Source organism: Acinonyx jubatus, chromosome A2, assembly GCF_027475565.1.
Source record: "Acinonyx jubatus isolate Ajub_Pintada_27869175 chromosome A2, VMU_Ajub_asm_v1.0, whole genome shotgun sequence".
NCBI lineage: Eukaryota > Metazoa > Chordata > Mammalia > Carnivora > Felidae > Acinonyx > Acinonyx jubatus.
Genome location: NC_069383.1, coordinates 66,210,120 through 66,225,733, shown reverse-complemented (window position 1 = coordinate 66,225,733; position 15,614 = coordinate 66,210,120). Strand labels below are relative to the sequence as shown.

The following is a 15,614-nucleotide window of genomic DNA, read 5'->3' as shown; positions in this document are numbered from 1 at the left end:
TGGACTGATGGATTTAAAAAGTCACTGTGTTATAAGTGGTTTCTGCCATTCTTCATTATGATAATTAAATTAGAACTAGTTTAATGTAGATCCACACTAACTTAGTCCTTCTCCTGAGAACCTGAGAGCGATGTGGCTTTGAATCTAACATGGACCAGAGCTCTCTTGAGAAATGTTAAGACTATAGCTATTAAGAGTTGAAAGCAATCTTAAGCATTACCTTTTCATGGACAGTAGGAATCGTCTATATTATGTCTTATATCCATCTGTGAAAAGTGTCCATACTATTTGTTTTCTCTGGCTATCTTTTTCCCAGTCAAGATGCCCTATTACATCTGATTCATTACACATCTTCTGCCATCTGGTGGTAGGTTACTGAGCCTATAAGAAGAGACCAGGCAGACACAGCCCTTTGATATTTGGAGACCAAAGCATGACCTGTAATCTCCAATATTGCCCACATGTCAATGGACAATGCCTAATTAGCAGGTCATTTCTTTGTTGGTAAGAATCTTTCATTTTAAATGCTTACAAATTTTTGGAGGAGAAAAAAAGGTGAGAAATATTTACTGGTCTCTGTGTTCGGACCTGTCACAACTGCTATGTTAAACCACTAGAAGCTCTACACTATTATCCTTATTTTATATATCACAGAACAGAAAGGTAAATATTCTGTCAAGGACATACAGCTTGTAAGTGGTAGAGCTAAAATATGAAACAAACTTAGCTGACTTTGAAGGCTGTGTTGTTTCCATTCACTACAATGACTCTAAAGTGTGTTTGTGTGTGTGTGTGTGTGTGTGTGTGTGTGTGTGTGTGAGAAAGAGAGAGAGAGAGCGCGCGCTATTTTTGTGTAAATCACTGAAGACCTCCCAAAATGTCAGACTGAAGTTAACTGGGTTATAAGCAATTAAGATATATTAGAACACCATATTGTATATACTTTTTTAGGTGAATGCTGTTCTGATATCAGATTTCCTCATTTCTACATAAATTTAAGGATTCAGTAGGGTCAAGTATTTAAGAGAGTCTGGATTTAGTAATCACAGACTTGACTTTGTTCAAGTTTGTTTCTGTCTCTTAAATGTGTGAATCTGGATATCAGTAGGTGTCCCTAAGATTTAGGTTTCTCATAGATAAAATGGTAATGTATATATAATATTTGGTCTATGGAGTTATAAATATTAGGTTAAATAATATAGGCAAAGCGCTTAGTTCAGGGCCTGACAGAATTTGTGCTCAATAGCTGATGAGGATCACCATTGCTAATTATGAGAGGAGTGAGTGGGAATCCTTTTAGGGCCATAAATATTCCTCAGATTTGAAGATATTCCTGATGCGTCTTCTTAGAGATGAAACAGTAAGTTATTCTTGCTTTCTATCCTTGACTCTACTTAACATTTAAATTAAAGTAGCGCTTAGCCAAATAATTCAGAGCCTTAGTACTTAACTTGTGACTTTTTTAAATCATTGAAGGATAAACTTTTTTTGGTGACATTTGTAAGGTAGATTTTGATACTTATATCAATGTTGTTGAGGCAAAGAAATGGAGTATCATCTTCAAATATTCTTAATGTGACTTTTTTTGTATATGTGCAGTTCTCCCTTGACTTATTGCAAATAGAAATACATGACATTTTAATTAACTTGATACATTCATTGTCTTGTTATAGTTCATCATTTTGTACTTTGCAATGGATTCACTTAAAAATATTTGTTGCTTATTATATGCCAAGCAAAAAGTTACTTAATAAGGTGTAGGGCATAAGAAAAAGTTAGTAAATATAAAAATATATTTATCAAGCGTTATGCCTGATATAGGAGATATAAAAATAAAGTACTGTCTTTTTCCTCAATGAGCTTAAAGTTTGGTTTGTCATCATAATTTAATGAAATTAGTATTATTAAAACCATTTAGTGAGAGATGAGGAACTGAAGAGAAGTTGAAAAACTCACACAGAGAGTAAGAAGTACAATTGCAGTTTGGGTTAATCAAATATTTTTATAATATTGTTTTATTTCCTATATTGACTTTGGAACTCTATCTATCTATCTATCTATCTATCTATCTATCTATCTATCTATCTATCTTTTAATGTTTTATTTTTGAGAGAGAGAGAGAGAGAGAGCACAAGTGGGGGAAAGGCAGAGAAAGAGGGAGACACAGAATCCAAAGGAGGCTCCAGGCTCCGAGCCGTCAGCACAGAGCCTGACATGGGGCTTGAACTAATGGGCTGTGAGATCATGACCTGAGCTGAAGTCGGATGCTTAAACAACTGAGCCACCCAGGTTCTCCTATGTCTAGTTTTTTAAAAAAGCATTGATATGAATAAAAATAATGCATTCTTAACTTATTATAGTGTACTTCGTATCATTAGTAGGCAACTTCACATATAATATAATAATCAGTTCCATTTCTCCCTTCTAGACTTTGGACTATTTTTGTCATATATTTTATTTATACATATGTTATAAATCCCGTAATATATTGCTATTGATTTTGTTTAAACAGTAAAATCTCTTTTAAATTGATCTAAAAAATAAGAAGAAAATCATGTATTTATCTATGTAGCTACATTTTCTAGTAATCTACATTCCTTTGTATAGATCCATATTTCTATATCATATCTTTTTCATTTGGCCTGAAGGACTTCCTTTGACATTTCTCATAGCACATATCTTCTGGTGATAAATTCTTTCAGCTTTTGTATGACTCAAAAATACTTTATTCTGCCTTCATTTTTGGCAAAATTTTTTGCTAGATATAGAATTCTATGGGGTGCCTCATGGGCTCAGTCAGTTGAGCCTCTGACTTCGGTCATGATCTCATAGTTCTTGAGTTCAAGCCCCGCATCAGGCTCTGTGCTGATAGGTCAGAGCCTGGAACCTGCTTCGGATTCTTGATCTCCCTCTCTCTCTGCCTCTCCCCCACTGGCACTCTGTCTCTCTCTCTCTCCCTCTCTCTAAAATAAATAAACATAAATAAGTAAGTAAGTAAGTAAGAATTCTAGGTTGGCAGATTGTTTTTTTCCTTCAGTGTTTTAGACATGTTGCTCCGTTGTTTTATTGCTTGCTTTGTTTGGGGTGAGAAATCTGCTCTCATCCTTATTGGTTTGTTTGTTGTTTGTTTGTTTATAAATGTAACATGCTTTCTTTCTCCCCACCCCAATCTCCTGTCCCCAGGCTGCTCTTAAGATTTTCTCTTTATCACTAGTTTTGACCAATTTGATTAATGTATCTCAGTAGTTTAATTCCTGTTTCTTGTTCTTGGGGTTTGTTGAGCTTCTTAGATCTGTGAGTTTATGATTTTCATCAATTTAGAAAAATTATGGCCATCATTTCTTCAAGCATATTTTTGGGTCCCTCCCTTTCTTTCCTTTCCTTTAGAGACTTTAATAACATAAATGCTAGGCCACTTGAAGTTGGCCCACAGCTCACTGATTGATGTTCTGTTAATTTTTGTAAATTTTTTTTCTGAGTTTCATTTTGCATAATTTCTGTTGTTACTTCTCTAAAATTTTTTTTTTAATGCTTATTTATTTTTGAGAGAGAGAGTGCAAGCAGGGGAGGGGCAGAGAGAGCGGGAGACACAGAATCTGAAGCAGGCTCCAAGCCTGACATGGGGCTCAAGCCTATGAACTTCGAGATCATGACCTGAGCTGAAGTCGGACACTTAACCCACTGAACCTCACAGGCGCCCCTGTGGTTACTTCTTCGTGTTTATTTTTTCTTCTTCTGAAATATCTAATATCTAATCTCTTCAGTCCCATGAACTGCAAGATCATGACCTGAGCTGAAGTCAGATGCTTAACCGAATAACCAGGTATAGATTTCATTCCAGCCATGGCTGTTTTCATATCTAGTTTGATTGCCCGAGATTTCTGACTTTGGAGAATCTCCCTTTTTAAAAATATTTCTTATCTTTACTTAAAATTTTGAACATATGGAATATAGTCATAATAATTATTTTAGTGTCCTTTTCTGTTAATTCTAACATTGGTCTCAGTCTGGGTCAGTTTTAGTTGATTGATTTACCTCCTCTTTAAGGGTCATATATTCTGGCTTCTTTGTATTTATGGTAAATTTAGATTGGATGCCAGATACTGTGAATTTTATTTTGTTGGCTGCTGAATATTTTTATATTCATTTAAATATTCTTGTGCTATGTTCTAGGATGCAGTTAAGTTACTTGGAAACAGCTTGAGCATTTTGGGTCTTGCTTTTTTAATTGTATTATGTGTGACCAGAGCATCATTTTGACCTCATGTCTAATGTAATATTTTTGAGTATTTTATCCAGTGTTCCATGAATGATGTGACTTTTCAATCTGGCTGGTGATAATGGGCACTGGTCCTTGTCCTGAGAGGCCACTGGGTATTATTCCTTTAATTCCCTGGTCCCCCAGAAAGTTTCCCCCAAATGAATGTGCTGAATATCAGGGAGACTGTCTGGAGACTTTGAAGGTTCTCTTTGTGCTGTTCTTTCTGCAGACTCCATCTGCCTTGTTTTTCCTAGGCTCTAAGCTCTATCTCCTCAATTCAGAAAGTCTGATGGGCTCTGCCTGATTTCTCCCTCCCTGTTAGAGGCCTGGAAACTCTCAAAGCATGCAAATGAGACAATTTTGAATCTCACCTTATTTATTTCCTGTCTCTCAGGGATCACTGTCCTTTGTCGACTGATATCCAGTGTCTTGAAACCATTGTTTCATATATTTTATTTTCCCCGTTTTCTTTTTTTAAGTTGTTTTGTTATTCTATTTTAGTTGGAAGCTGAAGCCCCCTTTTTTAGCATTTTTAAAGATACTGTCTCATTGTCCTGTGGCTACCAGTGTTTCTGATGAGAAGTCAGAGTCATCCCCATTATTGTTCTTGTATGTGTGATCAGTTTTCCCCTTTTGGTGGTCTTAAAATATTTCTTTATTTTTGGTCTTCAACTGTCTTACTATCATGTGCCCAGGTATGGTCTTCATTGTACTTGTACTGTTTTGGTTTGCTCAGCTGTTTGGCTCCGTGCATTGATACTTTTCACCAAATTTGGGGAAATTTCAATGATTATTTCTTCAATCTCTTTCTCTCCTATTCTTGTGATACTCTAATTGTATGCCTGTTAAACATCTTTCTACTGACCCACAGTACACTAAGGTACTGTTCCTTGTTTGTTTGTTTGCTTGTTTTTTTAAGGTGCTGTTCATTTTAAAAAATTAAGATTTATCTTTGTTCTTCAGTTTGGGTGATTTATACTGACTTATCTTCAAGCTCACTGATCCCTTTGTTTCCAATGTCCAATTTTCTCCTAAGCTCATCCAGTGAGTTATGTATTTCATATATTTTATTTGTCAGCTCTTGAATTTCAATTCACTCTTTTTTATAGTTTTATTATCTCTAGTGATATTCTGTATTCACTCATTCTATTCATCATATCCTTTAACTCTTTGAGCATGTTTATAATAGCATGTTAAGAGTACTTCTATGATAATTTCAGCATCCACATCATTCTGACAGACTACTTTTAACTGAATTTTTTTTTTCACTTCGGGTCATACTTTTTTTCCCTTATTTGTATTATAGCAGGTTTTTTTTTAATGTTTATTTTTGAAAGAGTGTGAGAGTGTGAGGGAGGGAGGGGCAAACAGGGAGACACAGAATCCAAAGCAGGCTCCAGGCTCTGAGCTGTCAGCACAGAGCCCGACATGGGTTCAGTCCCATGAACTGCAAGATCATGACCTGAGCCGAAGTCAGATGCTTAACTGACTAAGACACCCAGTCACCCCCATTATAGTGGTTTTTAAAAATGTATACTGGATGTCGTGGGTGAAACATAATTTATGGATTATGCTATTTTCTTTACTGAATTTTGAGTTTTTCTGGATGACAGTTAATTCATAGTGATCCCTTAGATCTTGTAGAGAGGTGGTTCTCAACCAGGAGTAATTTCTCCCACCCTAGGAAACATTTGGCAATGTATGGAGATATTTTTGGTTGTCACAACTTGGAGATGATGATGGTATATGGTGAGTAGAGATCAGGAATGCTTCTGAACATTTTATAGTTCACAGATAAAGCACCCCACAGCAAAGAAAGATCTGATCCAATATTTCGATAGTCCTGGGGTTGAGAAACACTATTGTAGTTGTTTTAGACATTGTTAGAAAGGATATAGTACAGTTTTTTTCCCTGTTAGAGCATCTCCCTTATTCTAGGGCACAGTTCTTATTTCTAATGTGTGGCCTTTGTGGAATCTTCACTAAATGCCCAAGGTACTAAGTGAAGTCTCTCTGTTCCACTGTGACTGACTAGAACTCTAAATTCTCACAGCACTTTATAACCTCTTATATCTTCATTGAGGAATCTCTTCAGCAACTGTTCTCTGGATGGACTCAATGAGTTTTACCCTGCTCAAGTGCAGCCTAGTGCTTGGCCAAAGTCATGAAGGGCACCTCCATGCAGAGTTCTGGGGATCCAACTTTTTGCATCTTGCCCATCTCAAGTCTCTTTCTCTTTAAATTCTAGCCTTTTAAGCAACCCTAAATTCCAAAGTTTGTCTCCTCTGGCTAATGAGACCACCACTTTCTGTACTTCAGAAAGTACCCTAGATAGAAATATGGGGTCAATATGAAGCTCACCCTACATGTTTCTGTGACCCTTCTGTCAAGGATCATAGCCCTGTATAGTTCGTTGTCCAGTGCTTGAAAATAATTGCCTCATATACTCTATACAGTTTTATAGTTGCAGTGAGAATATTTCCCATACCAGTCATTCAATCATGGCCAGAGTTAGATATTTCATACTGGAATTGAATGTCAACTCTAAATCTTAGGTTTCCTTATCATTCTTTGAGATGAACAAGATATTCTTTTAATCAGAAGTAATTCTTTGGTAATAGATGAAGATATAATTGTAGCTTCCTTCTCTAGAAAATACTAGAGAGGAACATTTCTGATCTACCTTCTTATTCCATTCTCCAAGGCCATTTAAATGCTGGCTAATGAGAACACACAAGCAATGCCTTCTTTTTACCGATGATAATTATAGCTATCTTATATTGTGTGCTTTCTATTGCCAGGCACTGTGCCAGTAGATTTACATACATTTTATTTTATTTAATGTTCACAGCAGCCCTATTTCTTCTGTTTTACTTATAAGGGAACTGAGGCTCTGCGAGGTTAAGTAACTGGCTCAAGTTTGTAGAGCTAGTGAAGTGACAGAGCTGAAACAAAGGCTTAAGTTTGTCTGACTCTAAAGCCTTAAATGTATATCAGTCAGAGCAGGCTAAATGATGTTCCAAACAACCCCTAAGTCTCCATGGCTAACCACAGTAACGGTTTGTGAAAGTGTTCTTCTCCTTCCCAACACATTCCAATATGGGTTTGTTGGAAATGTCTCCTCATGCCATCCTTCCTGCCTGTGGCCCCATCATTCCCTGGGGACTTGGTGTTCTCTGCTCCTTTACTTCCTCAGAAGACAAAAAAGAGAATGTAGAGGATCAAGCTGGAGGATTTTCAGGCTGGTAAGTGGTCATTTGTGATCACATGCAGTTGGGCAGAAGTCAGTTACAGAATCCGTCTCGAGGCCAGGAAATATAATCTGGCTATGTCTTCAGGAAAAAAAGAGACTGGGTTTTGGTGAAGAACCAGCCAGTCCTACCATACTATATTAACCCAGATTCTCCCCTAAGTTGCTAGTTGGGAAGCATTTATACACCTTGCTCTAAATGCAGTTTTTCTAATATGTGGAATTTAAGAAGCAAAACAAATGAACGCAGGGGGGGAAAAAAGAGAGGCAAACCAGGAAACAGACTCTTAACTGTAGAGAACAAACTGATGATTACTGGAAGAGAGGTGGGGGAGGGGAATGGGGATGGTGATGGAGATTAAGGAGGGTACTTGTGAGGAGCACTGGGTGTTGTATGTAAATGATGAATCACTAAATTCTGTACCTGAAACGAATATTGCAGTGTATGTTAACTAGCTGTAATTTAAATAAGGATTTAGGAAAAAAATAAAATACTTTTATCTTAAAAAAATAAATAAATGCCATTTTTCTAGGCTGGGGCTTGGTTTAGTATCACACATTATCATCCTTGAGGTTAGTGAAGTTAACACAAATCATGTCCTGAGACAAGTAGGATCTTCAGAGATCATGTATCATATTGTCCCTCAGAGGGGCAATCATAATTATCGATATCCCCAATTTTAAGGGATACATTTTTATTCTTTATTTTTAATACTTTAATCTATAGATGGTATCTACATTATTTTAGTTAGGGCACTACACTTGCTCTCCCATCATTCCCTCCTGTCATATGCTGCTTCAACCTGGGCTACTGAGGAGTCAATGCCTTGTTTTCTTGGTCTTTCTTTCCTTGTCCATGTGTCAGGATTTCAGAATGGTATCTTCCAGTGAAAGCTGAGAGTCTGTAAACACAAAATGGGTGTCAGGAACTTTCTAACTGTCGTGAAAGCAACATCAGTGCTAAATTAACAGCCAAAAAGTAATCACCATTGCTTCTCAGCCTTTTGGCTAAGATCAAGTATAGTATTTGTACTTACCAGTTTAATATCTGGTATGTCCTCTGTCCTAGGACAATATATTAAGTGGATTTTTGGAGCAGGGAGATGGAACAGGAGCTGGCTCTGTACACACCATGCATCAACCTGGTATCATGATACTTCTAGGAAAGGTGCACCCTGTGGGGTTAAAAACCATGAATTTGAGGAAGACACTTCCAGAAAGGACGTGTAGGGTCCTTTGGGAAATGGCAGCAACACAAGGGACACCAACAGTTAACTTAGAAGCAAATCGGCAAAGCCTTTGGTCAGGTTGCTTTGCTCAGTCCGCCTTTCTTTTGATTTGAGTACATCCAAACCATCTGTTTGTTTGGAGTATTTGAGCAAGTTCCCTGAATTTCATTCCAACTGCACCTGCCCTAAACCTGGACCTTCTTTGCCCTCCTGATGACAACACATCTAACATTTCCCTGTCTTTAATATCTTTCCTCCTCATTCATCCTGCAGAGGACTGCCATTATCTTTAGGTCTTATTCTTGCTCAGACACTTTTGGCACCAGTGGCACATTTCTTTCTCCAAATCACAGCTCTACCTTATATCTCTAACTTTGTGTCTGGGTTCTTCCCTCATTCACCCCCTGATCCAGTCAGACTGGTGACCTTTGTGTTCTAGAACTTGTTCCATACTGTTTCGCATCCATGCCCTTATAAATGGAGTTCCCAGTATCTGGGAACATCTCATCTCTCCTCCTCAAAGTCCTAGCCAGTTTTCAGGGCCCAAGTGAAAATTGATCTCTTTTCTGAAGTCTGCACCCATGTTTCTGGTTAAATAAATCTCTCTCTCTTTCCTGTGTTTGTGTAGCACTTTGTACTGCTCACAGTCTGCTTTGTGTCTCATCTTCTCTGCTGGGCCACAAGAGCCTAGGGAGCAGATGTTTTGTGAACCTTCCTATCCACCTCCTGTAGTGCCCAGCATCACACCTTGCTCAGCAAAGATGCTTAGAAATGCTTATTGGACAAAATTAAAAGCAGACTGTGACATCAACTGTACAAAGACCTTTTTCTCAAATTAATCTGGAAACTAAAAATAGACTATCCTCAAAATGATTAGATAACATACTTGAGATAAACTACTTATGTACAGGGGCGCCTGGGTGGCGCAGTCGGTTAAGCGCCCGACTTCAGCCAGGTCACGATCTCGCGGTCCGTGAGTTCGAGCCCCGCATCGGGCTCTGGGCTGATGGCTCAGAGCCTGGAGCCTGTTTCCGATTCTGTGTCTCCCTCTCTCTCTGCCCCTCCCCCGTTCATGCTCTGTCTCTCTCTGTCCCAAAAATAAATAAAACGTTGAAAAAAAAATTTTTTTAAACTACTTATGTACAACCTAAAAGTGCATTTAGATGGACTCTCTTTAAAAAAACAAAACAAAACAGAAACAATCCCTTCAAAAAGTTAATTTTCTAAATAGATCTATAGTATTTTTTTTTAATGTTTCTTTTTGAGAGAGAAAGAGAGAGACAGAGCATGAGTGGGGGAGGGGCAGTGAGAGAGGGAGGCACAAAATCTGAAGGCTCCAGGTTCTGAGTTGTCAGCATAGAGCCCAACATGGGGCTCGAACTCACAAACTGCGAGATCATGACTTGAGCTGAAGTTGGACACTCAACCTACTGAGCCACCCGGGTGCCCGTATGGTATCTTTTAATGGTCTGCATTTCTCAAAGATAACATTAAATGCTCTAATCAGGTAGGGAGAAAGATTGGAATTATCCGCATAAGATGTATTCCGATTTCCAGTTTCCAAAAAGGCATCTGAAATGATGGGTATCGAGTGCGCCCGGGATGGCACTACTGCTGGTGACTTCTCTGGCAATGTCCTAGATACAGTTCTGCTCGTAGGTTGGCTCTGCCCAGGAGAAACACAACTTTTGTTGGAAAGCACAACCGCTGGTGCAGCATCGAAACACGTCGTCTATACGAGAGAGATCCTTCAGAGAGGATGTGTATCTTCATCAAAATTCTAACTGCATTGAAACTGTCACTCAAGGAGTTAACATCTGTGAAGAATAAAAAATGCAATGGAGAGGTTTCAGGCAAAGCATGGGGAGCCTGATAAAATTATCAGTGAATTAAATTCAGACAGATGGCTTTAGAAAGAAATGAAGTACACAAACCTTATGTAGAGTATAATGACTCTCACTCTGACAGGGGCTTTGTCAACAGGGTAAGCACTTTTTTTTTTTAAACTGGATTTTAAAGCAGTTGGAAGTCAAATTCTTCTCCTTTTCTGAGGTGTTATTTAGTACTTAAACAACAAAAACAACAATGGTTTGTAAAGCCACCCGGATAGCCTCAGACTCTGAAGCTCCGGGAGGAGCTGCACAGCGTGATAGAAAGCAGAGGGTAGGCGTCACTACTGCTGCTGCTTCTTACTCTCCTCAGACTCCCTGCCCACATCAATAGGTCCTTGGCAGCTAAAATATTTCTACAGAACAGAGGCCAATCATTAGCTCTGCTTACAACAGCAGGATACCAAGGGAAGCTTCCAGCCATTAAACACACACATGCAGATGAAAGACACAAATACACTGATTTCTGCCTTTTAAAATTTCAGTTTTTACCATTGTTTTGGGTTGAATTAAAAAAAAAATAGCTCTTAAAGCATCCCACTTAATACTATCGTTTTACATTTAGACAAAAATGGTGCGAAAATAATACGTTATTTCTCTCTCATAAATTCTTTTTCCTTATGGTTTTTATGTTATCTTCATGCATTTGGCCCCAGGAGCCCCCTCTTTCAGGTGACTGGCCCCAGCATATTCATGCTTGGACGCCAAAGCCCAGGCTGCTTCTTAGCAATGGACTTTGCCTTTGTTCCAGACCAGATGTTCTGTTTCTCCCTGGTAACAGTTTGCATTGTGGTACCTTATTATACAGTGCTCTCTGGAACTGGTGCCAGGGTAGCCTCCAAATCAGCCAAGAGCAGCGCTGAATCAATGAGACAGCTGGCGGCCTCCCGAGGGAGGGAACGTTTTTACCTTTTTGATTCATGCAGTCTCCGCTAGTTCAGATCCAGGATGCCATGAATGATTTTTCTTAGCGACAGGTGAGAACAAAAAAGCTTTGTAAACCTAATTCAATAGAAGCTGGAGACTCGGTGTGCTATTGATTAAAGGGAGAAGACGATGAAGAGGAAGTGTACACACAGTCCAGTTGCATTTTCCCCATAATCGACTTCTGTGCTCTGGCCTGTGTTGGAGCTGTCAGCTTTGCCGGGAGGAGAGGCTTGAAAATCAAGAGTATTGTGTCTGTTGACCTCGGGTTAGGATTTTAATCATGTCTCTAAGATTGCATATTATCTACAAAAACAAGAAGATTACTCCTTTTTTTTTTCATTTTTCTAGCTATAAAATTCACTGATCTATTGCTAACTTTGCTAAAAATTTAAGGTGACTTTAATGGGCTTGTTGACATCATCCAGGCTTTAATGTTTGGGATGTGTTTATTTATTAGGGCTATGGATTGGGGTAAATATCATCCACATTTACACCCAAGGATTACAACTCAGTGTGAGTTCTTGCCCTAGGTCCTACACATCAGCACACTTATTGAGTGAACAAGAACGCTAGTCCTACCCTACTGTGTCTCCCACTGCTCTGTAAAAGCAGGCCAGTTCTTGAGCCATTGTAATCAGAGGACCATTAGATGAGATGCCACAGTACCTGAGATCTCTAGTCCCAGTGTGGTGGAGAGGAGAAAATGAGACAGTAACAGAAGTCAGAGACCCTGTAGTACATCATCCCCATCAATCATGGCAGACGTGTTGGCAACATGATGGATGACACCCAAACACTGACCTTGGTGGGTCAGCCTTTGTCACATAAGTAACAGAATAAGTCAACACAGTGGGTCTACCTACCATCAAATAGGAGCGATAAGCTGTGACTACAGCAGAGGGAAAATGAACATTAGTGTCAAATGTTGTCTATATTTCTGAGCCAGAAGTAGCTGGTATCTTATTGTTCAGGCATTGAATTGGATGAGATATTTTAGGAAGGAGAAAAAAATCAATGTTATCAAGGCATGCTTGTAGCATTATGAGTTTTCCTCTTAACTAAGCTATTAAATAAGACAGTAGTGAGTCTGTACAGTATACATTCTTATAGAGTAAAAACTATTATAACATAGATGACTTTAAACCTGAATATTGGCTCATATACATGCAGTTCAACACTTAATTGGTGACAGATGGTTTGGCTTGGGGATAGACATAATTTAGTCTGGGAATTCTGGTGACTTTCCCATGGTAGTCTTAGAATTTGTCTCTGTAACAATCTTCCAAAGTTTCACAGTTATAAATGACCTACCCCAAATCCCTTCTCTGAGTTTAAATATTCCTTGATTGGTCATAGAAAGTAAGGAGAAATTCTCAATAATGAGCAGCAGGACATGTGGAGGGCTTGACAGCTACTGAAGATAAAAGAATTGGTGAAGAGATTATGATACACTTGCTTTTCATAGGAGTGAGGTTGGAATAGATTGAAGCAAGACCTGCCCATTTATTTTCCAGATGGCTTTGTGCCATGTTGTAAGAAATTCAGTCAGCTTTATCATTGAGAACCACTTCCCTAAGCTAGTGGAATCACTGAAAATCCTGTCTCATCTCTTTTGAAATCAATATTAAAAAGTCAAGAGACCCAGATATCGAGTGCTTGTCTCCCCTTCAAAGTCAAAAACTCAGGTTGGCATCCTGAGGCATCCAGTCAAGGGGAGCCAGTCAGGTGGTACATTTACTTTTAGGGTCAGAACTTGCATATTTCCAATCCAGTTAGTTCGAGTTGGCATGTACTTTTCTTGAAACATCTGTGTGCTTACCACTGTGCCAGCCATCAGTAAAGAGTTTTTTGTTTTTTTGTGTGTGTTTAGAGAGAGAGAGAGAGTAAGTGGGGGAGAGGAGCGGGGGGGGGGGTTAGAGAGAGAGAGAGAGAGAGAGAGAGAGAGAGAGAGAGAGAGAATCTTAAGCAGACTTCACACTTAGCACGGAGTCTGATGTGGGGCTCAATCCCATGGTCCTGAGATCATGACCTGAGCTGAAATCAAGAGTTGGACACTCAGTCAACTGAGCCACCCACATGCCCCTAAAAAGAGGCTATTTTAAGGCAAGCAAATAAAACATTATTTATCATAACAGGTCTTATAAGCTTTTGGAACTTTAAGAGGTCGGTAAAAACTGAAAATGCGTATGAAGTCAGGAAGGATTTAGGGAGAAAAGGGGCAATATTATATGCATACTAGCTTTATTAAGGAAAAGAAATCTAGGGGTGTTTCAGAGTCAACCTTCCTGCTTTTGAGATTGGTATCAGGGAGGATGAACATATCTTCTCATGGATGGCCTGATGATATAAGCTATTTGTCTGATCCAGAAAGCCATTTCTTATGTTCTCCAGCTCTTGCAATTGGAATAGACACTGAGCAGCCAAAACATGTGGATGGATTGTGTTTGGCTGTGTGGACTGTTGTCTAGAGAGAGAAGATAAGGCATAAGTGCTGATGGTATTCTGGATGTGTTTCTTTCCCTTGTGGGTGAAAGCCAAAGATGCTAGTAGGCTGAAAACTGAGTTGTCTTGGTAATCTTTCCTATTCTTCTTAACTGCAGGATTTACAAGACACTGCTCTTTGGGTCTAGGTATCATTTGGGGATCATATCATCATAATTATATGAGTATGTGCTGGGAGGGCAAAGTTGCAGAGCAATTGCTCAGCTGTGCTGGGGAAGGAGGCAATTACCAGCACACATTTTAGCCCCACTTGTCAGAGTGAGTTTCACCCAGGCACAAGGGGAGCATTAACTTGGGCAGTGTACCTTTTAGGAGGCTTAATTTAGTTTTTTCTTCCCTTTAATTGTGTGATTTCAGTATTTTAGCCACAATCCCTAGGCTGTAAGAACCTTTAAACAGCTCTTTATTATGAAGCAGGACATGGATTTTTGAAGAAGAATGAACAGGGAACTGCATAATTTATAGGAAAACTGCATGATAGACTTTTTCTTTACAAAGAACATTGGGGTTACATTGGCACTAGCCAAATACCTTTTTAGTGAATAGTCAGTAATCAGCAGCAGCTACAGTAAATGCTTGAATTTTTTCCTTTTATGTGCTATGAGTCCATAAATTAAGCATCTGATTCTGATTGCTGTCATGAATACACACGCTTTTTGCCACCCACCCCCACTGCTCAGATCCCCTGCATCAGTTCATGCTCAGTTTAGAGCAGTGTGAAAAATGGAGGGCAAATCTCTCTTAATATGTTCAAATTTCATCCACTTTAAATACTGTGATGGAAAAAGGATGTTGACAATACACTCCACTTTCTTTTTTGGATCTAGATCACAGTTTGGGTTTTAAGACAGCAGTATTATGTTCTAGACTGTAAGAAAAAGAGTTTATACACTCTTTTTTTTATATATATTCAAGAGCCATTAAAATAAATTTAATTGCCAAGGTATCCTTTTTTTTTTTTTTTTTTTAAGCAGAGCTTTATCTGAATTGTAAGCTTTCCATTTGCTCATTCCTCTAAGATTTTGCACATGCTATTTTCACCACTTGGAATGTATCCTCCTTTTTTCTATTCTCTGCTTCTCAATATTTCTAAATTTAACAAAACCCCAAACAAATGCTTCAGGAAATTATTCTTTTCTAATGTCATCTGCAGCCAATCATCTTCACTTCCCTCTCAGTGGTTCCTTAGCTTCTGTGAAGTTAATGTGAACAGATGGTTATTAATTTATAACCAAGATCCTGTCTGAAAGTTTAAGAATATTTTTAAAAATCTAAACATTTTTTCTAATTTCAACAATGTCATCTGTGGTAGTTATGGCTCCAAGCCAAGCAACAAAGTCTGTTTATTCCAAAGTATGGATTAAGTACAAGTATTTAAAAAGCATCATCAGAAAATATTATTGTAATATTGACAATAAAATAAAATCTTAGATCTTCCTGTGTTCCAGGTACTGTTTTAAGTCCCTTACAAGTGCTAATTCATTTACTTTTCACAAAATTCCTGCAAGGCAAGTACTATGATTTTGCTTATTTTACAGAGGTGGAAACTGAGGCAC

General features: G+C 38.5%; 1 protein-coding gene and 1 non-coding gene across 9 annotated transcripts in view; both read left to right on the top strand.

Moving 5' to 3' along the window:
* NXPH1 (neurexophilin 1) overlaps positions 1-15,614 on the top strand; it is a 428,911-nt gene that overhangs the window by 82,003 nt on the left and 331,294 nt on the right. The window lies entirely within an intron of this gene.
* LOC113603101 (U2 spliceosomal RNA) lies at positions 8,500-8,690 on the top strand. The gene has a single exon (XR_003424656.1). It is a non-coding gene; the product is annotated as a U2 spliceosomal RNA (small nuclear RNA).